Below are 8,579 nucleotides of genomic sequence, written 5' to 3' on the forward strand. Positions count from 1 at the left end.
AAGTGTCTATCTATAATGATAAACACACATTTGACTAATCTGGCTGTGGCATAAATGCAATTGTAGAGGGTTATTTTTTCTGCTGATATGTAAATATGCCAGCAAAGAAGAGCCAATCTGCTAGCTTCCACTCCCTCTTTTTGTGTGCAATGACAGCCATGGAATTGGCCTGTAAGCAAACATACAGAGTGAATTTCTGCACAAAAAGATATGCATGCATTTTCATGTTGTGCATCATGCTCCTTTGCATTGTTGGGCTGGAGGCAGACGAGTCTACTGGGGGAGATTAGTCGCTCTTCTTCGGGCGACTAATCTCCCCTAAATGCCTTCCCGCCTGAACGCATTATAGCTGGCGGGGAGATTAATCACCTGAAAAAGAGGCGATTTGTCGATGGGCGACTAATCTCCCAGAGTAGCCTCGTCTGCCACCACCCTTAAAGAGATACTGACACCAGAAATTAAACCTTTTTTTCAAATCTATCAGAACATTGTCTTTGTATCCTATTTATAATTTTGCCATAAACTATTTGCCCAATGCTTGTATATTAACTATCTAATCCCCATGTTCCTTTATGAGGGGACTGCCATATTTGTGCAGCAGTAGTCCGTTAGCATTAGAATCTCTAACTGACCAGTTGAGAAGGGACAGTCAAGCTGACAAAACAATCAGGTTTAGGAACTTCAAGTAACAATTACTTACAAAAGCAGATCTATCAGCAAATAATGATCAACATGACCTATAGGTAACGTATGTACATGAAGTCGTTTTTTAGTGTCAGTATCACTTTAACAGTCAGTTCTGTTTTGTTGTGAGAGGATTATAATACAAGAGATGGGCAGTGAGAGGTGATAATGGTAATAAGATTGTGGCCAGAGAACATGGGAGCCAATGGCTGCTTTGACAAAGATAAAACTACACACTGAGCCAATAGCACATTTATAATGGAGGGAAGTGGTGGAAGCAAAACAACAATAAATACAAGAAGCTCTATTTCCAGAACAGGAAAAAGATAAAGGCATTTTAATTATTTTACGTTTCTGTTTATACAAAACAGCTATACAAAGCACAATAAAAAAAATCCCTTTTGCTAGTTAAACTTACCCTGGGTATTTTTAGCGGTCACTTTGGAGAACTTAGATACCTGACACACGGTCACAAATGGCAGTCTGAGAACTTAGAGGAAAACACCAACCACAAACTCCACTAACAAAAATCCATAGCTTCCTGCACAAGAGGTATACATAACCAAAGTTAGAATGGAGAGAGACCGGTCATTGGTGGGTAAATGACATAAATCATTGTTCAGCCCACTGTTAATCACTCTCAGCATCCCCAAAACATCTGACAATCAAATATGTCCTTGGTGTGAACCAAGAAAGATAGGATAGAAGGAATAAATAAAAGCAAAAAAGGCATATATCAGGAAGCGTGTCTGCAAATTTCTGCTAAAGCAGTTTAAAGCTGATGGAACATGACGCAAAACCCTAATCTAAAGCCATTATACTGCCAGTGGTGAAACATCTGAAACCAACACCACTGTCTCCCATTGACGTGTATGAGAAATACTGTACATTCCAACACAGATTACTGGCACTTTTTATTGAGAACAGTGCCAGTGTCAATTGTGTTTTAACAAGGTGTTACTTTAAATAGTGACAGTAGTGGTGCTACCACCCATTTCCCTTTTATTAGTGGTTTTGGGGTTTATAAACGAGAGAAATTTTCATCCTGTTTCCCATATCCCATAGAGACTTTCATGTGACAATTAGGCTGATGGTCAGCTTTTCAGCTGAAAACATGAATGGGAAATTTTGACAGCAATAGTATGTTTTTCAGGCATTTTATTCAGTTAAAGGGGAGGCAGAAAGTGCAGATTTAGGGTTAGTTCATACTGGGAGATTTGGGGAGATTTTGTCGCCTGGCGACTAATCGCCTCTTCTTCTGGGCGACAATCTCCCTGAACTGCCTCCGCGTGTCTTCTCATCCGTATAATGAAAAGTTGACTGCGCTAAAGCACACGCGGCGCTTCGTTTTCCAAAGTCGCTCAAAGTTGCCGAGGCAACTTCGGGCGACTTCGGAAAACAAATTTTAACATGCATTGCATTCACCCTGATGTTCTCCATACCGCTTAGAAGCAATACTCTGCAACACAACAGGCTAGGCAATACACATTAAGCTAGTGCCAAGCATGATCAGTCCATTGCCTTCACCCCAATTTGGGGTGAAAGATTGCCTCTCAGATTGAAAGTCAGGGATGTAACAATACAGAAAACAGAGCCTTGTCTGCTGGGGAGGGGGTAGGCTACTAGGAAACTGACAAATTCAATACATATTTATGAAAAATATATTATTCCCAATGTTTCTGAGATGCCAAATGATTTTGCTGCAGAGTGCAATAAAACTACTGGTGCAAGTCTCTTGCTAGTTCAACATACTATTTAATTGATTGATGAATTCATGAACAAAGTCAGCAACTAAAATGTGTGCATAATGGAAATCAAAGTAAAATATAGAAAAAGAAAATGCAACAGATCTAAGCTAAACAAATAAAAATCTCACTTTGCACTAAATAGGACTGTTTTAATACCATTGGAGGTTCTTACATGTAACCCTATTATACACACATATGTTTACTATCTCTTTTCTTCAGTACTGTATAAAAGTAAATGTACACCTCTGGCCAGTTGTGCTTTTTTATCATGTTTTAACAGCTTTTCTTTTTTTTTTAACTTCCAACACAAACTGACCAAAGTACACCCATAACACTGAGCACTATTATAATATATATTTGGCCTGATATTTTATTAACTTGGAGGAATCATGTAATCAGTAATCCAATATGTACTATAAAACATTAATACAAACAGGCTCACCATATTCAGTGCCATTAAGTAGAAATGTGAAACCTATTACCACATTTCGAAGTGTTCTCTTCCTCTGAAGCATTCCTAAGGCGAAAATTTAAACAAAAATAAACTGTAGACATAATTAAAAAACACATAAAAACAATCTTACATATGTTCTGTCTCCCTTCCCCATGAAGTGAGTGAGATACCCATATCCATTAGCAATTTGTATCCATATCTACCATATAGGGCCTGTACCTAGGGAAGCAGCTTTAAGGGTGCGCCCTAAGGTACGTGTATGTAAATAAAAAAGTTTATAGAAGAAGGTACCTTTCTCTTTTGCACCACATTCTAGAAAATGTAGTTTTAATTTAACAGTGGCCCCAGCCTGCAGATGTGTAGCACCGTTACTGTGGTTTCTATGCCATGGGCACTTGGCATGTGAGATGCTGGAAGAGGAATACTCTGAAAAAAACATTTATGTGGAATCTGCTAAGAAGTGGAGCATGAAAGCATACATTTAATGCTGCTGGGTGTTTTGAAAATCAGCCACAATATATAGGAACTACTGGACAGAGCTGGGCCAAGACAGACAAGCCCCCAAGACCATCACCAGACCCTCCAACCCAATTGTTCATGTCGCCATTTGCCACTGCTGTTTGCACCAGTCACCCCCCTATCCTAAGTGCTCCATGCAGAGGGGGGGAGGAGGGAGCAGTGGGAATCACACCCCCTTCAAGTAACACCCTAGGCACCTGCCTATACTGTCTACCCCTAGTTCCAGCCCTGCTACTGGAACCATTACTGGGAGTGACCTGTTCAGTTCCAACTGTACCATCTTGTGTCTTGTGTAGCTACCTAGGCAATATGGATAGTGGTTATGCTTAGATTGTCCTATCTTGTAATATCATACATGATGATGATTGCTCCTGGTTTTATCAGGATCTTTTATAGCAATGGCTAGGATCAGTATTGATTTTTAATGTAATGGGGGTTCATGGAAACAAATAACTTTGTCAGCACAGCAGCAATACAGTCTGCTTAATACCTTTTTTCTGTTATTTGTATCTTAGTTACTTATTACATTTCCATTATGCATAGATGCTTTCAAATAAGTTTTTATAATTCATATTTGTCAGGTTACAGAAAACCCTTCTGATAGTTCCCTTAAGTAAATCCCAACACTGAGCTTTACTAAAGTCAACTGCTGCTATTATTATTCTTTAGTTTTATAATAGCAACATACAGTATTCCAGCAAACACTGAAAGTAGTCATTCATCATGTGCTTTTTCTTATCAGTAATTCGTTCTTGTAAAATGATTTGTTTGTGTGCTTTGACTTATGTATTTGCATTATAGCTATAAAGCAATCACAAGTACTGACTCCAACACCAATATCATGATATCATACACACACACATTCTCATTTATTGCACTTTACACTATGCAAATGAATGGTGAACACTGATCAGAAGAAAGAGGGACTGGGGGCTTTTGTTGGTTCCTTTTTTAAAAAAAACTCTGAACAAGTGCTGATACCTGATTTTATAAAGCCTTCTGGTTGTACATGGGTGTCCTAAACCTTGATGTGTTTCATAAATGTTGGGATTCATAAATAATATTTTTCTCCTACTTGGGAGGGCAATAAAATTAAGATTGTTTCAGTACTAATAAACAATAACACATTTCCACAAACTTTCACAACTCCAATCTATTCCAAATGCTGCTGCTAGACGTATTCATCTATTCATAAGCTGCTCCCATATGCATACCTCTTCACTGGCTCTCAATCACCTCTAGAATCAAATTCAAACTACTCACACTTACATTCAGGGCCCTTAACAGTAAAGCCCCTTCCTGTATTTCATCTCTGATCTCCAAATCCTTCACACAAAGTTCGCTCTGCTTCTGACCTTATAATGCTGTATCATAAATCACAAAATTGTTTCTAAAATCCTAGGGGCACGTTTACTTAGGGTCGAATATCGAGGGTTAATTAACTCTCGATATTCGACCGTCGAAGTAAAATCCTTCGACTTCGAATATCGAGGTCGAAGGATTTACCGCAATTACTTCGTTCGAACGATCGAAGGATTTTAATCCATCAATCGAACGATTTTCCTTCGATCAAAAAATTGTTAGGAAGCCTATGGGGACCTTCCTAGGGCCTCTAATCCTATTGCACTCTGTAAACCCTTGTTTGTTATTCAACAGTTATTCCCTGTTTGTTATAAACTAAGGTAAAGCATTGCGTAGCTTGTTGGTGCTATATAAATAAATGATGATAATGATGATGATGAATACATTACAGAAATTAGCAGGTAGCATTTAGTGGTTAAAGGGGTTGTTCACTTCCAAAACATTTTCAGTTCATTTGTTTGCAGAAAGTTCACTAGAAATATAGACTTTTTTCAATTTTTTTTTATCATCTAACTGTGATGGTTTTTCTAATATTTCTAATATTAAAGTTTAGAGGAGGCATACGCAGTAGAATAACTAAAAAAAAAATCAGTCTTGTTGGCAACAATGAATAATATATGGTGCTACTTACCTTTTAGGCTTAACATTATTATTTTCTTTAAAAATGGCTCCTTTCTTATAGCTTACTATAGATCTGCTGTGATCCCTGTCCATGTTTCAAATGAGGGATGGGTTGTCCTAACAGTCCCTGCCAGAAGCACAGTAGGCGTTGGATAGCCAGTCACAGCTCTACAGTCACACAAGCTAACATAGTTCCCTCTAAAGCCTGGGAAAGGAGGCAGCAGGTACAAATTGGTGGTAATGGCAGGGATTTTGCAGAAATTTTCGTTTCACTGTTACATTGTTGTTTTTCACACAATATATCTCGTTTAAAATTAAATTTTTCCCCTTTTTATGTCTTTCTGAAGCAGCTCTGGGAGAGCTCTGAAAACTGTAATAAATTGATACATTAGTTGATATATTTCTTAACTCTGACCCTGTTGGGCATAATCCTTATATTTCATTATAGGCAGCTGTTAGATTGCACAGCCTGCACCCGGGCCCGCCCCTCCTTAGTTACTTTACTGGGTTAAACTCAGGCCATAACACACCTGCACCTAGGCTGATGTAGTGGCTCCAAATTCTGTCATAAGAGGAGGCCAGAGTAGGGGCCACAGGCCAAGAATCAGTCCCATGTGCATTAGCTTAATGATTTTATTATAACATTTTAGGTGCTCATAAACCTATATTTCGAATTAGAGGCTGCAGAGATTTCTGGATAATAATAGCAAAGTTTAGCTGCTGACATTCAGCATCATAATTGTATAATAATTGACTGCAACTGTCTGCACAAGGTAACATTGAAATCCCTGCTGTGAAATGCATCACAAATATGAATAAGCAATATTCCTGTAATGTTTAACATTTAATAAAGCCTAGACTCTGGCATGATAACAGTGTTGCATACTTCCAGAAATCGCATTAAGTACTAGGGATGTAGCGAACTGTTCGCCGGCGAACTAGTTCGCGCGAACTTCGACTGTTCGCGTCCGCCGAATGTTCGCGAACGTCGCGCGACGTTCGCCAATAGGCGTTCGCGTCAAAAATCGTTCGACCATTCGATTCCTTCGATCGCTAAAATCGAAGGATTTTCGTTCGAATCGAACGATCGAAGCCATTGGATTGAATGAAATCATTCGATCGAATGGCTTCGATCGTTTCGATTCGAACGAAAATCCTTCGATCGAACGATTAAAATCCTTCGATCGTTCGAATCGAATGATTTTCGGATGTTCGAAGTTCGCGAACAGTTCGCGAACTGTTCGCATTTTTTGCCGGTGTTCGCGAACGCCGTTCGCGAACACATAAACGGCAGTTCGCTACATCCCTATTAAGTACACATATGGTTATTCAATACAGATTGTACTGGTTGGAAGAGAAGTATGTTTAGGAATTGCTTATTGATGTGTGGTTGCAGAGTTCTAATGCCGTACATGTGGAGCGCTGAGATTCTATAGGTGGCACACACCTAATTCTCCAAATGCACAACAGCACTTATAAGTCTTTAGCACTATCTGTATTGGAAAGAACTGGCAAAAAATTACCAAGTGATATCAGATGGGCCTAGCACTCTCTACCAGGTATACCTGGTTTGACTAAACAGCTGTACCATAGGCATTTAAGCATTTTATATAAAACTAAATTCTGCTTCTTCTGCCTCAAGTGTAGTCCCTTGTTGGCTACTCAGGGAACTGCTACAACACTAGTGACTGCTGATATATGTGATGCAGCAATAATTTAACTATAATGGCTGCAGCATGGTATGGAATGGAAATTAAAATATTATATTTTGTACATAGCAAGAGCTCAGAACTGGAAACATGTTGACTCCGTTTTAGTACTTAAACAAAGTAACCTTCTGCACTCATGCTCTACAGTTCCCACAGAAGAGCAAAGAGGGAATACCTCAATTTAAGGTAATTTCCTGAAAAATATATTGAGGGGTCAGCCCATAATTTGGCCATTTAAAATGATCATGCAGACTGACAAACTGGCAAATTAATAATTACTTGAATCCTAATGATGTAAAAATGAATTTATTTTGCTGATTATTATTCACACCTTCTATGATTGGTGAATGGTAAGATGAGTTGTTCTGTATAAGAAACAATGAATAGATAGCATAAAAACTTGAAATCATGTGTTGTAGGCAAGTTTGGTTGGCAAAATCTAGAAATTCAACACTTAGGGGCCGATTCACTAAGGGTCGAATATCGAGGGTTAATTAACCCTCGATATTCGACTAGGAATTAAAATCCTTCTACTTCGAATATCGAAGTCGAAGGATTTAGCGCAGATAGTTCGATCGAACTAGGGGGTCGATGTTTTTTTTAAAGAGACAGTACTTCGACTATCGAATGGTCGAATAGTCGAACGATTTTTACTACGAATCCTTCGATTCGAAGTCTTAGTCGAAGGTCGAAGTAGCCCATTCGATGGTCGAAGTAGCCCAAAAAAAACTTCGAAATTAGAAGTTTTTTTACTTCGAATCCTTCACTCGAAGTTAGTGAATCGGCCCCTAGGTGTAGCGCTCAGTGCCAGCAGGAGGATGCCTTCTATCCAATCCTTTGTAACCACCCTTAATCATTGGCAATGCAGTGTTCATGGGGGGAGGCAGGTCTCTGTGCTCCATTTTGGCCTTCATGGGTATATATGCATAATATGAAGTTATACCAAATCTAAAGTACCTAATTAAACATTGGCAATTATAAATTATATAGAAAGCATTACAATATTTCTGTTTTTGGCTTGGAAACTATAATATTATCTAGCATTTATAGGCTAAATGATTCAAATCTACATGCAAAATTAATTTTTCTTACTGCTGAAGAATGATAACATCTGACTCAAAGCAGGGATATTAAAATTAAAAGATAGTGCAAAATGTATTCTTTTCAGATCCATGTTTTGACTTGGCCATGTTAGTGCATTCCCTTCTGAGCGATTGTTTTGCTAATTGAAAACTCTTGAATCAGTCCCCAGCCACTTATGCCCCCACCCTGCAGAGTCTAATGACTCTTTCTGCAGGTCAAAGGCGAACTCAACATCAGAACGCACCAGACAATATGTTGGCCAATAAGTAGGTGTGGAACATACATTCCTGAAATGTTTTCAACTTTCTTATGTCTCTGCACAATGTATATTTGATATTAAGTGGTTAAAAATAAGGCAAGCCACATACCAAAGTGACATCTAAAATAATGCAGGCTTAA

Source organism: Xenopus laevis, chromosome 5S (genome assembly GCF_017654675.1).
Source record: "Xenopus laevis strain J_2021 chromosome 5S, Xenopus_laevis_v10.1, whole genome shotgun sequence".
Taxonomy (NCBI): domain Eukaryota; kingdom Metazoa; phylum Chordata; class Amphibia; order Anura; family Pipidae; genus Xenopus; species Xenopus laevis.